The sequence below is a fragment of the Pseudophryne corroboree genome, chromosome 5, assembly GCF_028390025.1.
Source record: "Pseudophryne corroboree isolate aPseCor3 chromosome 5, aPseCor3.hap2, whole genome shotgun sequence".
Lineage (NCBI taxonomy): Eukaryota > Metazoa > Chordata > Amphibia > Anura > Myobatrachidae > Pseudophryne > Pseudophryne corroboree.
In genome coordinates, this window is record NC_086448.1 from 178607514 (window position 1) to 178625372 (window position 17859).

The following is a 17859-nucleotide window of genomic DNA, read 5'->3' on the forward strand; positions in this document are numbered from 1 at the left end:
TCAACGCTACAGCAACCCTGATCATCTCATTTGCATATCTCCCCCAAACTCACCCCCCCTATCCTGTGCCCTATGGAATGCCAGATCTATTTGTAACAAACTTGTCCCCGCCCATGACCTTTTCATCTCCAACTCTCTGCATCTCCTAGACATTACAGAAACCTGGATTACTCCCCATGACACCACTTCTCCTGCTGCTCTCTCTGCTTGGGGGCCTCACATTCTCACATACGCTCCGACCCAGGGGTCGCCTAGGTGGTGGTGTTGGGTTCCTTTTACCCTCTAGCCACTCCTACCAACTCATCCCCCCAGAACCATCCCTTAAATTCTCTACATTTGAGGTCCATGCTATACGCCTCTTACAACATGTCCATCTACGAGTAGCTGTCATTTACCGCCCCCCTGGCATGCCCTCCAATTCCTTGACAACTTTGCTTCCTGGCTTCCTCTCTTCTGACATTCCCTCCATTATTTTAGGTGACTTCAACATCCCAATTGATATCCCCACAAAATCCTCTGCCTCTAAACTTAACCTTACATCTTCACTCTGTCTCTCCCAGTGGACCTCCTCCCCCTCCCATGTGAATGGGAGTTCACTGGATCTGGTCTTCACTTACCGCTGTGGTTTTCTACCACCCTAAGTGCGGATCCCATGGGGCCCCATATAAATTATAATAATAACCTGTGCAAGAGCTCCAGGAGTGAGCCATGCCCCCCAGAATGATGTAAACCCAGCTAGAAGCCCCCCTAGTGATGTAATCGTGGACTGCCTGTGAGGCCACACCCCTTCCCCTATACCGCATGCCAATACTATACAGGGGCAGTACTGGCCCCCTTCTGTGTCTGGCCTGGGCAGCTCTGCATGGGTCTGAGTGCCCATTATTTCTGCTTACAACCTCCTGGGATTCAGTATGATATCCCGATGGACAGGATGCCCGCAGTCAGTATCCTGACAGCCCCCCAGAAAGTACCCTAAACCTCCCCCCTACCCTAACCCTCCCCGGTGGTGCCTAACCCTAAACCCAACCTCCCCCCACACGTCCCGTTGAAAGAACGTTCATTGGTATTTTGACAACAGAATCCCATCTGGCATTTTAACTGCATCCCCCCTCCTGAAGTTGTGAGCAGGATTCCGCCCAGTTGGACTATTGGGCACCTCAACAGCACACCCAGTAGTTTGCACAGGTTTTAGAAGCTAATCGGCTGCATTTCGGGCTACGCTCGGGTTGGGTATGCGTGACCGGCGATCAGGAGGTCAGCATACTGACGCCTGTATCCCAGCAGCGGAACGCTGGCAGGGGGCGAGCGCAACAAGCCCCGGTCTTCAAACTCTATGGGTGTCATGGATACCCACGAGTGGGAATACTCCCTGTTGGTCGGCATACCGACCATGAGGATTGTGAGCAGATGGGATTTAACCACCAGTCACATAACTGCAACCCCTACAGAAACACTTGAATAGCTCCCGTCACTTGTACATATCCTGCAGGTATAATGCTTCCTGCTTCGTCTCTTTACTGAGGAGAACCAGTAAGAGATAGCGACAAGATGTAATAACTTCTTGGATGCTGAAGTGGGGAAGTGAACGGTCCACCTTCCAGCGATCTCTGCTATACCCCCACAGCACATCAGCCTAGTGCTGATGCGCTCTCTCCTCCCCGACGGCTTACTGAGCATATGCAATATCTCGCAAGCCATGCAAAATCTCCTATGCAGCACGAAGCTGGCAGCCGCAGCACCCAGGGACAGCGCTGTCCATGCTGTGGTGTAATGGCACTTGCTGAATTCAATACCTGCAGGTGTTGAAATGGTCAGTGTCACCGTCAGTTCATATATTGCCCACGCATATCGGCATGCTATCTTAAAGATAGCAGCGCAGATAATTCATACAGAGCACATCTCCTTCTTCATACATGAGGGGGAAGCAGTATCAGCGCACATAACAGTGCTGATACCACTTCTCCTCCATACCGACTCATAGGGGGCTATTCAGAGCCCTTAGCAGTTTTTTGCTAAATAAGCAAAAACTGCTGGGGATCAAATCGAACACTGGGGGTCACCCAACATATATGGACCGTGCCCACAAAACGGCGACCAAGCTCCACCGTGGCGCCCCCTCCCGCCCAGCGAACGCCTCTGTCTGTCAATCAGGCAGAGGCAATTGCTGGGCAACGACAGCCGTCGGCTGTCTGGCATGCGCCGGTGCACTTCTAACCTGATCGCTGCGTTGAATGGCAGCGTACGATCAGGTCAGAATGACCCCCAAAATCGACCAATCTGCGTTTTCGCAGCCCTAGCGTCCACCTCTCAATAAGAGCCATAATACATCCAGTAGCGGATCTTGCTATGGGCACGCAGGATTTTTGCCCAAGGCGCTACTGGTGGAGCCCCCCGGTGCTGTGCAGTGCATCGCGCACCGCACGGCATTGTGGGACCGGCACATAGACGCTAGGTGTCATAATTGACCTCTAGTGTCTATGCTGTGCTATGGGAGAGACGTCATGAGAGACTCCCATAGATCAGAGGAGCGGCGCCAGCGGCCGGAGATGGAGGACAGCAGCAGTCGGGTAACAGGAGCGGGGATGGTATTTTTTTTATTGATTTGGGTGATCGGCGCTACTGGGGGCACAACTGCTGAGGGCACAGTTAAAGGGCGCCATAACTGACCACGCCCCTTTTTCAAAGCCACACCCCCTATTTTTTCGCCCTGGGCGCCACAAGGCCTAGATCTGGCCCTGACTACATCTACGTACCCCACTGCACCAAGCACTATGGGGTGTGTGGCTGTGGGGCCCTTGAAAGACGCTTATAATTTCACGTCCAGTGTTTTACATATACACCGGCATAATGGGCGGGATGTACTAATGTACATCGCCGCCCTGCGCCACGATGCTGATCGCATATGTACTAACATATACGATCAGCATTGCGGAGGACAGCTCTTCCGATAAGAGCTGACCTCTGCGATGCTCAGCGGCAGCCTGACTTCCGGGATTCGGCCCGGGAGTCAGTCTGCGCATGCGCGGGGTGACGGGGGCGGCCGCAGGGCATGCTGGGAGGGATCCTATCGGATCCCTCACACAGTGCCGCGGCGAGAAGCCCATAGGCTTCTACGGACTATCGCCAGCTAAAGCTGGCGTACCCCGCCGCGGCGCTGACCTGCCGGCCGGGGGTTAGTACATCAGGAAAATGCGGTAAACAGGGAGTTTACCGCATTTCCGCTTAGTACATCCGGCCCAATATACCCGACACAGTGTAACGGTTATGGCTAGAACCGAGTTGGGGAAAGGACCTCATGTGGCTACTATACATATGGCTACTATAATGAGAGGACCCTCGGGGGAGATGCCTGCTGTGCAGAAAGCGCAGTGACAGGGAACCAGCACCTATTATACCGTATGAGGGGCGCCATCACGGCCGCAGGAGGCCGCTGTCCCGACCACCACCGCCATTCTAAATCAAAGCGCAGCGAACCCAGACTTTTCCAGAACCATCCCCCTCCGTCACCCGAGGCAACGGCACAGGCCGGAAGTGACGTGCCCCCAGACATCGCGTTAGTAAGGCACGCTTCCGCTGCTGCTGGTCTGTGTTAGCCGCTGCGTCGCAGGCAGCAGAAGAAGAATACGAGGGGAGCGATAGCCAACGGGAGAGGTGAGAAGAGCCGCCGCGGCCACCACGGAGATATCCGTGTGACAGTGTAGCCGCAGCCCTGTGCTTGTAGCGTCGCGGACAATAGCCCATCGATGCCGGGGAGCAGGGGGAGCACTGCGGGATCTGTGATGTGGAGGAGGTTCCGTGTGTCCGGTGCGGGCGTCTCAGCGCTGCCCTGTGTCTGTGGCAGCGGTCACCATCGTGCGGCAGCCTGTGGCTTTCCTGCTGGTGGGGAGGGATTATGGAGAGCAGGATGCAGTTCAAGCTGGGGGAGGAGGGGTTGTTGTAATGGCGGCCCATTGCTCTATCACTGCTGCTCACAATGTACTACTGCTCAAAACAAAAGAATAATTCTCTCTCTCTCTCTCTCTCTCGGGGAGATTTAGTTGTTTGTTTTTAGGAGAGTTTCTTTTTTTCAATCGTGCTGATCTGGCATGATTGCCACTGGTGCCCGTTATTTTGCACCCATCTAAGGGGGAGACCAGAAATGTGTGTAAAGTCTGCCTTTTTGTCATTTTTGACAGCGTGCCCAATAGTTCAACCACTTTACGTGTCTATTGCTGTTGCCTTTGGGCATGACATTTGCCAAAAGTAATGGATGCCCAGTTACTTGCGCCCGCTCTGCATAACAATTGAATATCGCCTTGTCACTTTACATGGGAGATCAGGCATGCTAAATTTTTTTATTTCCCCGTTCTAAATTTAAAACCGCTCTCCACAAATGTGCTGCAACACCCAGGTGTTTATGAAAGTATCAGGAAAGAAACAGCAACATTTCGGGCAACTGCAATATGTGCCGTTTCTCAAGCATGTATTGTAGTTGCTGAAACCGTTGCTGTTTATTTCCTGGTACTGTTAATAAACACCTTGGTGGTTAATCACACTGCGGAGTGCCATCTTCACTGCCTACTACATTTGTAAATATTTTGGCACCCTCAACACAAACACTGTGTGTGTATGTATGTATGTGTATATATATATATGTATGTATGTATATGTATGTATGTATATATATATATATATATATATATATATATATATATATATATCTTTCTTTCTTTCTTTCTAAATGTCAGTTTGGTTCTCTGTTTTCTTGTGGAAAACTCAGTTTAGGTCATAGGGGGGAATTCAGTTAGTTGCAGGACTTACCGCATGCTATTAGCCTGGAACTATTAAGTGAAATTTACTGTGCGCAATAAGAACTGCGTGTGCGCTTAATGTAGATTTCTGTTCGCATGAGGGTCAATCTGCGTTAAGTTATTAATCCCTTTTGTCTTTAGACATACAATAAATGTTTTGATGCTCTGCAGCACCATCATCCGTGTCTGTAGAGTGCTGAACGTATCTTGTGATATTGCCGTTTTTGTGTTGTGACAGACACATGCATAATGGATGTAGTATGGTATGCCGGGCTCCCGGAGACCAGCATACCGGCGCCGGGGGCCCGACCGCCGGCATACCGACAGTGTGGCGAGTGCAAATGAGCCCCTTGCAGGCTCGCCGCACTGCGGGCACGGTGGCTATTTTATTCTCCCTCCAGGGGGGTCGTGGACCCCCACGAGGGAGAATATGTCTGTATGCCGAGTGTCGGGATTCCGGCGCCGGTATACTGTTCGCTGGGATCCCGACATTCGGCATACAGAAGACCACCCATGCATAATATGTCAGTAACATTAATTATCGGGTTATATTTGCATCTTGGCATGGTAGCACAGCCTTTTCACTGATACCTTTGTCTGATATTCTTTATTACACCTGCAATATAACTTTCAAATGATCTTAGTTTCTTTACATTGTAATTTTAGTGGTCATACAAATTTTCTGACATCTTTAAGTTGTTCACTTACAGTAATTATTTCAAAGGGTGTTCACAGCCTACTAAGTAATGTATAATATCAGGATTTTGGTACTTGCCGATAAATCCCTTTCTCCAATTCCACAGTGGCCACTGGAGTGCAGTAACAATGGGGATATAGTAGTCCGTAACTGGGAGCTGGCACTTTAAATGTATAACCACGTGACTAGCTCCTCCCCTACCATGCCCCCCCCTTCCTCCCCCCTCCATGCCAGTCTAGTTAAAACTGTGCCCGAGGAGAGCTGGAAAAGACCAACGTTAAAGTAGAGGAGGTTTGCTAAGCCCTTTAAAACTGGATAACACCGAGGAAACCTGGAAACCTAGTGAAAGGGTAACATGAAGAAAACGAGCAGTGACATGCAAACAAATAAGTGAAGTAGGAGGAAAACGGCGCAGGGTGGGCGTCCAGTGGCCCCTGTGGAATCGGAGAAAGGGATTTATCGGTAAGTACCAAAATCCTGATTTCTCCTTCATCCACTAGGGGCCACTGGAGTGCAGTAATAGTGGCAACGTCCCAGAGCGCCCAAGACGGGAGAGAGAGCGCTGAGAGTCGTGCATAACCGCCCGGCCAAACTGTGACGCAGAGGCTGTAAAATTGTCAAACCTGTAACACTTGACAAATGTATGTCGGCCCGACCAAGTGGCAGCGCGACATAAAGTAGTCATGGAAACCCTGCGGGCAGCCGCCCACGAAGGTCCTACAGAGCGTGTAGAGTGCGCCAAAATGGAAGTCTGAGGCTCTTGAGAAACAGTCAAAGAAACCTGTCTGATGGTCAGACGTAGCCAACGTCTGCTTGGAAACCGGCCATCCAGGATGGGAGCATCGTACAGAACAAATAAGAAATCAGACTTCCGAATAGCCGAAGTCCTCTTCACCGAGAGTCGGCTGACAACATCCAAAGATCTCTAATTCGGTGAATCCGCAGAGAGGGCTGGAACCACAAGTGGCTGATCTATGCGAAAGGGGAGACCACCTTCGGGAGAAATGACATTGGATTATGAAGCTCAGCCGTAACCTCATGGAACATTAGGTAAGGAGGCCGACGAGAGAGAGCGAAAGAGAGAGCCTCAAGTTCCGACACCCGTCTTGCCGAAGCCAGAGCGAGGAGAAAGACCACCTTCCAGGTGAGATATTTGATCTTCACCGACTCCAGAGTCTGAAATAACGAAGATTGCAGAAAAGTGAGGACCAGGTTGAGGTCCCATGGTGTCGTTGGAGGACGAAAGGGAAGCTGCATGCAGAGAACTCCCTGCAAGAAGGTCTGAACTCCCGGCAGCAAGGCTAATTTCCTGTGGAAGAAAAACCGAAAGAGCAGTGACCTGAACCTCAGGTGAACCTAGTCGAAGCCCTGCTGAGAAAACCACCTGGAGAAAACGAAGAAGGTGGCTAAATAGAAAAACTGAAGGGAAAAACTCTCGTTGGTCACACCAGGCCACATAAAGTTTCCAAATGTGGTAATAGTGAGATGATGTGACTGACTTCCGAGCTCGGAGCATAGTAGGTAGAACCGTACGAGGAAACCCCTTCCTTCTCAGATGACCTTCTTAGCAGCGACGCCATCAAACGAAACCTGCGTAAGGCTGAATAAAGAAAAGGACCCTGTTAAAGCAGATAGTCCCGTAGAGGCAGGAGCCAAGGCTCCTCTGACAACAGGTGTAGGGCGGAGTACCAAGTCCTGCGCGGCCAATCTGGAGCCACCAGGAGGACTAGCACGCATTCTCTCTTTATATGCATTGCAGAACCTGAGGTAGCAACGGGAAGAAGGAAAGAAAAACGAACCAGAAGTTCCAAGGAGCTCCAAGGGCATCCACGGCTACTGCCGCCAGGACTCCTGTGGAATGAAGATTGCCGACAAAGCCAGAGCATTTTTCCTCTGCCCAAAGGAGGACGTTGGTGACCTCTCTCATCGCCGCACCTGTTTGAAGAGAGAGAGATCCTGTCCTGAGGAAGAAAAAACCCTCCAAACCATGTCGAGAACCATCCCCAAGAACAGAAACCTGTGCGAGGGACATAAGTGAGACTACGGGAAATTTAGGATCCGCCCGTGCCAAATCAGAAGATCCTGGGTTATCCGGATATTCTGAAGCAACAGGCCTGCAGAGTGGGTCTGCAGCAGTAGATTGTCCAGATAAGGGACAATCGTCACTCCCTGCCTTTGAAGCAGGGCAACCCTGACTGCCATGACCGCTGAGAACACTCTGGGAGCAGAAGAAAGAGACCGAACGGAAGGGCCTGAAAGTGGAAATGAGCATCCGGTATCACGAACCGGAGAAAAGCCTGATGAGGAGGCCAAATGGGAACATGTAAGTAGGCATCTTTGATGTCTAAGGGCGTCATAAACTCTGTTTGCCCCAAACTGGCAATAACAGACTGAAGGGACTCCTCAGAAATGGAATAAGATCCATTAAGTTCAGAACAGGCCTGGCCGAGCCGTCCGGCTTCGGTACGAGAAAAAAGGCCTGAGTAATAGCCCCATTTCCGATAATGTGAGGGCACAGGAATCGGCACCCCTGTGGGTAGAAGCTTCTGGAACGCTGCCTGCAGGACGACCCTCCTGTCGTCGGAAACCGGCAAACCGAGGTGAAGAAACCCTGAGGCGGCTGGATTCGAAAATGGAGCATGTAACCGCAAGTGATGAGATCCCTGACCTAAGCATCTGGACATGATTGTACCCAGGCCTTACTGAAATCGCACAGACAAGCTCCCGCCCTGGGATCCCCCAGCAGCAGTGGGAAGATAAGCGGACTTACCCCCAGTGGCCTGAGAAATCCAGGCGTTAAGATTTCCAAACAGGCCTGTAAAGGGCAACGCCTCTGCTGCCCTCTAGGATTCAGTCTCCACCTGCCACTGTCACAGCCAGAGAGCTCCGCTGGCCAAGAAAGTCAAAGCGGAAATTCTGGCTCCGAGGATACAGACGTCCTTGGAGGCCTTGCAAAGATACACTGCTCAAAAAAATAAAGGGAACACTAAAATAACACATCCTAGATCTGAATGAATGTAATATTATTCTTATTAAATACTTTGTTCTTTACATGGTTGAATGTGCTGACAACAAAATCACACAACAATTATCAATGGAAATCAAATGTATTAACCCATGGAGGTCTGGATTTGGAGTCTCACTCAAAATTAAAGTGGAAAAACACACTACAGGCTGATCCAACTTTGATGTAATGTCCTTAAAACAAGTCAAAATGAGGCTCAGTAGTGTGTGTGGCCTCCACGTGCCTGTATGACCTCCCTACAACGCCTGGGCATGCTCCTGATGAGGTGGCGGATGGTCTCCTGAGGGATCTCCTCCCAGACCTGGACTAAAGCATCCGCCAACTCCTGGACAGTCTGTGGTGCAACGTGGCGTTGGTGGATGGAGCGAGACATGATGTCCCAGATGTGCTCAATTGGATTCAGGTCTGGGGAACGGGCGGGCCAGTCCATAGCATCAATGCTTTCGTCTTGCAGGAACTGCTGACAAACTCCAGCCACATGAGGTCTAGCATTGTCTTGCATTAGGAGGAACCCAGGGCCAACCGCACCAGCATATGGTCTCACAAGGGGTCTGAGGATCTCATCTCGGTACCTAATGGCAGTCAAGCTTCCTCTGGCGAGCACATGGAGGGCTGTGCGGCCCCCCAAAGAAATGCCACCCCACACCATTACTGACCCACTGCCAAACCGGTCATGCTGGAGGATGTTGCAGGCAGCAGAACGTTCTCCTTGGCATCTCCAGACTCTGTCACGTCTCACATGTGCTCAGTGAGAACATGCTTTCATCTGTGAAGAGCACAGGGTGCCAGTGGCGAATTTGCCAATCTTAGTGTTCTCTGGTAAATGCCAAACGTCCTGCACGGTGTTGGGCTGTAAGCACAACCCCCACCTGTGGACGTCTGGCCCTCATACCACCCTCATGGAGTCTGTTTCTGATCGTTTGAGTAGACGCATGCACATTTGTGGCTTGCTTGAGGCCTTTTTGGAGGGCTCTGGCAGTGCTCCTCCTGTTCCTCCTTGCACAAAGGCGGAGGTAGCGGTCCTGCTGCTGGGTTGTTGCCCTCCTACGGCCTCCTCCACGTCTCCTGATGTACTGGCCTGTCTCCTGGTAGCGCCTCCATGCTCTGGACACTACGCTGACAGACACAGCAAACCTTCATGCCACAGCTCGCATTGATGTGCCATCCTGGATGAGCTGCACTACCTGAGCCACTTGTGTGGGTTGTAGACTCCGTCTCATGCTACCACTACAGTGAAGACACCGCCAGCTTTCAAAAGTGACCAAACCATCAGCCAGAAAGCATAGGAGCTGAGAAGTGGTCTGTGGTCACCACCTGCAGAACAACTCCTTTATTGGGGGTGTCTTGCTAATTGCCTATAATTTCCACCTGTTTATTCCATTTGCACAACAGCATGTGAAATTGATTGTCAATCAGTGTTGCTTCCTAAGTGGACAGTTTGATTTCACAAGTGTGATTGACTTGGAGTTACATTGTGTTTGTGTTCCCTTTTTATTTTTTTGAGCAATGTATATAAAGCAGATTCGCCAATACGATCTGCCAAAGGTATCAGTTGAACCTGATGCAAACCGTCCCGTAACCCTTAGGACAATTGTTCCGCCCAGGCTACCATAGCCTTGTTTACCCAACCACCTACCTGCGCTGGCAGAGTAGAACCCCCGCTGCCGCAAACTTCTATCAGACTGCTCCTTCAGCGAGGTTGCTCCAGAAACAGGCAGAACCGTCTTCTTGGACAGACGAGACACCGAGGGATCTACAATTGGAGGGGTCCCATATCACTTCCTGCTATCTGCAGGGAAAGCATATGAAGACAAATTGTTTGATGCCTGAAATTTTGCTTCCGGATGTGTCCAGGCCCACGTCAGGAACACATCCAGCTCATCAGAAACTGGAAAAGTCGCTGTCAGTTTTTTATTGGTGCCGAACCCCGAGGAGCGTGAAGTGTCCAGATTTGACTCTTCCACCTTTAGCACCAGACGAACGCTGCAATAAGCGCCTCGATACCCGGAGACACTGGTTCAGATTCCTCCATAAACCCGATTGTCCTCAGTATCCTGGACATCTATTGCCTCCTCCAATAGAAGCATTTCATCGTCAGTGTAACATTGAGGTTAGGAACTTCTGTTGTGAAACCTGGGGTGGAGAAGTTACAGACGGGGTCTCTGGTTAACAGCGACATTGCCTTCGCAAGCCGAGCTGTCCAAACAGGAGCGTTCACATAACGGGGAAATTTCTGACTGTCCTAAGTGAGCTCTGCAGTGACTTGTGAAAAACTCTTTTTGTGCTGCTTTGGAACCTGTTCCAGTCAAGCCAGCACCTCTCACACGTACCTCCAGACACACAGCGTTAGTAACCGTTTAACAGCTAGAGAAAACCGACAGAAGGGAGGGGTTAAAGAAGCATAGCCACATGTAATCCCTGCCCTATATCGTGCAGTGACAGGCACGGTTCACTGTCTGATGCCACACACATTCCCCAAACTACAGTATTGGTACCACCTGTGGTCCAGAACTGGACATGAATCCAGGTGTAGTCAATACATTCTGGCCTTAGCCCATTACAAGAAAAAGTGTGAAACAAAGTAATAATAAATGCAGTGTACTACTAAATTAGTAAAACATGTAAAATGGCGGCCAGTGTGACAAGGGGTTCCAAGGGTGTAATTGAACCTGGGTATCCACATCTACCAGTCTAATACTCTGGCATTAGCCCACCAAGCCACAGATTCCGCAAGAAAGTGTGTGAGGCAAATACAGAAGAGGAATGGCATTCCCACCCGCTCTGTATGCAGTGTGATGGTAAAAGCAGGTGCACCACATGCTTAGTATGTAAAGCTCCGCTGGAGTATGCTGCAAAATGGCAGCCAGCGTCTGTGTGTGAATAGCCGGGGCCACCGAGACTGAGAACCCAAGCTGGGGATAAGCTCCGCCCCCCAGCTATGGCACCTATTTTAAATTGTAATGGCGCTAGCGAATGCCCCGCTAATGGAGCGATCCATACCACACTGAAAAGCCCTGGCTTCTGCTAACAGAAGCCAGGGTTATACTTACTGCTGATTGGAAATGGCCGCCAGCGTGGCTGAGGAGGTGACCCCGACGCGCGCCGCAAGCAGCGAGTCCGGTCACCTCATCCAGAGAGCTAATGTCTCTGCAGCCTGGGGTCTCAGCGCAGAGCCGCATGCAGCTGTGATGGTGACCCCACCAGCAGCTCCAACGATGCAGACAGGCAGAGCAGAAGCTGCCTGCCTGTTCTCAAATGTAATTTTTTTTTTTTTTTTTTTTTTTAAACCCAAGAGTGACCAGCTCCCTTGGGCACATTGAAAAGACTGGCTTGTAGGGGGGACATAGTAGGGGAGGAGCTAGTCACATGGTTATAAATTTAAAGTGCCAGCTCCCAGTTTCTGCCTACTATATCCCCATTGTTACTGCACTCCAGTGGCCCCTAGTGGATGAAGGAGAAAATTATATTATGTGTGTATAATTGAGAGACATAATCGCATTGGGGGGAATTCAATTGAATGCCATGTTGAATAACACCAGGATTGAGTGCCTGGAGCTATTCAGTTGTCCGCATGGCCCCCGGAACTTAAGTCGGGAGATGCCGTTTTCTGCATCTAATGCTTGGGGTATGGTAATGGTAAAATGCATTTTTTTTTAAGTACCGGGCGCGATGATGATTTTGCATGTTGTAAGCCTGCAACCAGCATGACGGCACTAGTTTAGTAAGATTTCTGTTTTCCTGGAGCTATTCCACATTCAGTTTAATCCCCCCCCCATATTTGAAAGCAAATGCATCAACGAAAGTGTTAATTACCTCTCAATATGGTCTGATGCTTGTATAAAGATGGACGGGTCTGATTTATGGAAATTACTGCTACCGAGACTGCAATTGGAGAAGTTTCAGTGACCATCTTGGTTTAACTTGTGAATGTGTCTGGAGCAACTGTAGTCTGGGTGAACTCCGCTTGGCCTACTGAGGGAAATAAGCATCTGCAGCAGCTGGTGGAAGCAAATACCTGAGCAATGTCAAATCTGCATTCATTCGAAAAACAAGGCAAAACCAGTAACCTGCATATCAATTGAAGGCAGATGTCAAGTTTGAGTGATCACTGTTAAAAATGGTTGGCGTAAACTACGCATCCACTCCTGGCAATTCGCGTTTGCCATTTAAGTCGTGCCACAAGAAATGGACAATTCACCATGGTGGAAGGTGATATAGGCAGATGAATTATATCTTTGTTCTTGACAAATGGAGGTTTGAAACGACCTTCCTATATAACAGAAACATCGGGGTAGATTCAGTTTGCTTTGTTTAGCAGCCGCCACTTGATGACGCCCGACTGTAGCATTAAAATTGCTCGGGCACTCGACAGCTGTATGACACAATGGAGAGAATTTAATTGTTTTGTGCGCCCGATCACCCGTCCAAGTGACGGGAGATCACGGGGTGCAATTCAATTGTTTTATTTTTTCGTGCTGAGACAGGTCGGATTTAAACACGACCAAACTAATGGATGCGACACCATAATGGGGGTATACAGTACTTACTCCTCGGAGTTGTAAGAGGCCTTACCTCAAAGAAATTGTCCAGGGACCTCCAAATAGGAAGTGCTCCACAACCACTTATTGTACCCCCTGTGGCCAATAAAGATGAATGCTTTCCTGCTAAGCAGTGCCTACTGTGTAAAGCTGGGTACACAGCTATACAATCCACCTGTACAACTACAGCCGGAATTGTTTTCCATGGTTGCATGGAGCATATTGGGGTTGATTCAGTTCAACAGGAATTGAACAGCGCCAGGAAAGAGCTCCCGGTGCTGTTCAAATCAGCGCAATGTTATGCTGGAGTTGAGTATTTCTTCTTGTACCCCAGGGTTTACTGCGGTTAGCGTGCCAGAAGCGAAAAATATTGGTTCTCATGACTAAATGTGATGTTTCAGGCGACATGACATTGTGCTGAATTGAATATTTCCAGGATCTCCCTCCTGACACTATTCAACTTGTGTTTAATTGAATCGACCCCATTGGTTTTTCCTGGCATTGTTTGGGTGCAGTAATTCCCTTAGAAGTGGTTTTCTTTATCCAATATTACAGCTTTTCTTTCATTGTGGGAGGAATGTCTTGCTGGATAACGACCCCCATCCACAGAACCAATGTGGTAACCCAATGATTTCAGCATGACACTGATTTTCAACATATATCATGGCCTTCTCAGTCACCAGTTCAGCGTCACAAATTTCATAAATTTTAGTATTTCAGTTATTTCTGGGTATTTTATCTCCGTCTATAGTGACCAGAAGCAATAATTTTGTACAACCAGCAATAAGGAGGCATTTAGGGGGGTATTTATCAAAGCTCGGAGAGAGATACGATTGAGAGGTAACGTATTAGCCAATGAGCTTGTGCCTTACATTTCACAGGCTGTGTTTGAAAAATGACAATGAGGAGCTGACTGGTTACTGTTTTATCTATACTCTCTCTGTCCATGCTATGATAAATAGCCCCCTTAATTCTACTACTGCCCCTTTCTCACGCTCTATTGCAGGGGATTAGCTGTGTTAAGTAGCTTCAGCCCTGCTAATTGCAGAGCTCGCTGCAGTTAGGGTGCCCTGGCACTCACAACCAGCCTTGACGCCATACTTTATGCTGTATTCTACTTGTACCTCTGGAGTTTGCTAGATGTGACCTGTGGTAAGTGCAGCTATCAAGTGAACAACGGGACTGGTCGTGCAATAGTTGGTTATGTTGCAAAATGTTTTAAATGGCTTTTGTGTGAATTAATCCATGATCATTATTGGGCTTCTACTAGCCTATGTACAGAAACATTCATGCTTTTCTAATTGTATATTAATAGCATGACACGGTTATCCAGTGTATTTAGAATATTTGTGTGTATGGCTGGCCCTTTTACTGCCCATCCTATCTGAATACTTATTGCTGGTGATGTGTATGACATTCCTGGATTCTATAACTCCTAGGCTGCTCCTGTATTTTGTGTGGATTGCATGACATGATTTATGATTTCCTTGTACTGTGGGAGTGGGAGGCTACAGTCAGCTGTTTCATAGCTCACTCTGCATTCCTATTGGTGCAGATGGTTTGTGTACTTTCTGTGCCAAGTGGGGGTATTTTACTTCTTCTTAATTGAAAATGGAATTCACCTATTCTGACTTATTTTACTTTGTATTTAAGGATTGTGTGACCTATCTGTCTCTACTATTTTCACATTGGTGAACTATTTGGGAAATGTTGCACAAGGAGGCATCTATTACTTTTCTTTTTTGTATTCTATGGAGGGAATTCAATTGAATGCAATGGTTTTTAACTCCTGGAATGAGTGCCCGGAGCTAGCCAATTGTCTGCATCGCATCTGGCACTTAGGGGCAGATGTATTAAGCCTGGAGAAGGCATAAAGAAGTGATAAGCCAGTGATAAGTGCAAGGTGATTAACCAGCCAATGAGCACCAATATGTAAATTCACGGTTATGAGCTGATCGGCTGGTGCGTTATCACCTTGCACTTATCACAGCTGTATCACTTTATGCCTTCTTCGGGCTTAATACATCTGCCGCTTAATGTGGGAGATGTAGTTTATGTGGGAGATGTAGTTTACCATAGCTTGGTCACGGTAAACTAACTTTTCCAACTTAAGTGCATGGAGCAACCGTGTTGCATGTGGTAAGCCCGCAACTAGCCACTAGTTACAGATATGTCCTACATCTTTGCTCTGTCGCATTCCACATAATGCGTGAGTGTTGTGACTCATAGCGCTGAGCGTCTTTTTGCAAATTGTTATTTCTCTTACGTCCTAGAGGATGCTGGGGACTCCAAAAGGACCATGGGGTATAGACGGGATCCGCAGGAGCTTGGGCACACTAAAAAGACTTAAGACTGGGTGTGAACTGGCTCCTCCCTCTATGCCCCTCCTCCAGGAGTGACTGGATGCACACTAGGGGAGCTCTCCTGAGTTTCTCTAGGAAAAGACTTTTTGTTAAGTTTTTTATTTTCAGGGAGCCCTGCTGGCTAGAGGCTCCCTGCAGCGTGGGAGTGAGGCGAGAGAAGCAGACCTACTTCTGTGAGCTTCAAGGCTCTGCTTCTCGGCTACTGGACACCATTAGCTCCAGAGGGTTCGATCACTTGGTGCGCCTAGCTGCTTGTTCCCGGAGCCACGCCGTCACCCCCTCACAGAAGCCAGAAGTCAGAAGTCGGGTGAGTATGAGAAGAACAGAAGACTTCAGGACGGCAGAAGACTTCAGTGACGGAAGGTAAAGCACAGCGGTAACGCTGTGCTCCATGCTCCCACACACACATCACCAACGCTTGTCACTTGGTGCAGGGCCCTAGGGGGCATGTTACTGAGGTTACTGAGCCGGCAAAAGATCGTAGGTGCCGAGGCACTTAATTACAGACCCCCGCCGGGCATTTTTTGTATGTTAAAATTTGGCGGGCCGAAGCTGCCAGGAAGGGGGCGGAGCTTTGGTCCGCGGCTCACTCGCGCGCCATTTTCTCCCTACACAGCACCGAGGGGGAGACGCTGCCGGGACCTCCACGTTTTCTGCAAGTATAAGGGGCATCTCCAGTGGGGAGCCGCTGTGGGGTACCAGTTGTGAACTATAAGGCAGCGCTGGGTACACTTAATCTTCTGTGTCCCAATACAGGCGCTGGGGTGTGAGCTGGCATACTCCCTCTGTCTCCTCTTCTGGGCTGAATTGTGGGCCTGTCACCTTGCTGGGACGGTTCTGGGTGTTGGTACTGCGTGTCGACATGTCGGAACCTGAATGTTATTCACCAGAGGAGGTTATAGGAGGCGGGGATGCGGGGCTAGAGCTAGCACTGTCGACGCAGCCGACTCCTGATTTACTAGCACCCCTTACTACAATAATTTCCAATGTAGCTTCTTTATCTAAGAGGTTAGATAAGTCTGAGTCACAGACCCAGGTGTGGAAGAAATCTATGGAGGAGGCTTTATCTCAGGTACAGACCCCGTCCGGGTCCCATAAGAGGCCTTTTACTCAGGTGGGGGATACGGATACCGACACGGACTCTGATTCCGAGGTCGATTTCATTGAGGCGGCGTTACGTCCACGTTTGGTTAAGAGCATTCAGTACATGATTGTGGCTATAAAGGATGTGTTGCAGATTTCTGATGAACCTGCGGTGCAGGAAACAAGGATTTGCTTATTCAAGGGGAAGAAACCTGAGGTAAAGTTTCCCCCCTCTCATGAAATGAATACTCTTTGTGAAAAGGCTTGGGAATCGCCGGATAAGAAATGGCAGATTCCCAAGAGGATTTTTATGGCGTATCCTTTTCCCTCTGACAGGTAAAAATGGGAGACCTCTCCAACCGTTGATAAAGCTCTATCCCGTTTGTCTAAGAAGGTGGCGCTTCCGTCTCCTGACACTGCAGCTCTCAAGGATCCGGCGGATCGTAAATTGGAGACTTGTCTGAAGTCCATTTTCGCTAATACGGGTGCATTGCTCAGACCTGCTGTGGCGTCGGTATGGGTGAGTAGTGCTATTGCTAAATGGGCGGAGAATTTAGCTAGAGACATGGATACTCTTGATAAAGATAATGTTCTTCTAACTCTTGGTTATATTAAGGACGCTGCAGATTACCTGAAGGACGCGGCAAGGGACGTCTGTCTCTTGGGATCAAGGACCAATGCCATGTCGATATCTGCCAGGAGGGCCTTGTGGATCCATTAATGGAATGCTGATGTCGACTCCAAGAGGTCTATGGAAGATCTACCCTTTAAAGGTACGGTCTTGTTTGGGGACGGCCTGGCGGACCTAGTCTCGACCGCGACTACGGGTAAGTCCTCTTTTCTTCCTTATGTTCCCACACAACAGAAGAAGGCCCCACATCAGCAAATGCAGTCCTTTCGTCACAATAAATACAGGTGTGGAAAGGGTTCGTCTTTCCTCGCCTCAAAGGGTAGAGGACGGGGAAGAAAAATTCCTGCAACCTCAGGTGCACAGGACCAGAAGTCCTCCCCGGCTGCTACCAAGTCCACCGCATGACGCTGGGGCTTCCCTGGGGGAGTCCGGTCCGGTGGGGGGCCGTCTTCAGGTATTCAGCCAGGTCTGGATTCAATCAGACCTGGATCCTTGGGTGTTAGAAATAGTGTCTCAAGGATACAAACTGGAGTTTCAGGAGATGCCCCCTCACCGGTTCTTCATTTCAGCGTTACTAGTGGTTTTTCCGGACAGGGAGGTGGTCCGGGCGGCCATTCAAAAATTGTGTCTACAGAGGGTCATTGTTCCCGTCCCTCCGTCCCAGCGGGGGGAGGGGTTCTACTCGAGCCTCTTTGTGGTACCGAAACCGGACGGTTCGGTCAGACCAATTCT

At 49.4% G+C, this 17859-nt stretch overlaps 1 protein-coding gene across 2 annotated transcripts in view; it reads left to right on the plus strand.

Moving 5' to 3' along the window:
* Nucleotides 1–3138: 3138 nt before the first annotated feature.
* The window catches only part of DNAJB6 (DnaJ heat shock protein family (Hsp40) member B6), a 228935-nt gene continuing 214214 nt past the window's right edge, over nucleotides 3139–17859 (plus strand). Inside the window, exon 1 of one of the 2 annotated variants that reach the window (XM_063921906.1) lies at nucleotides 3139–3651. The gene's annotated coding sequence lies outside the window, so the exon portion shown is untranslated. The remainder of the gene's footprint in view (nucleotides 3652–17859) is intronic. The other variant, XM_063921905.1, reaches the window with a different exon arrangement.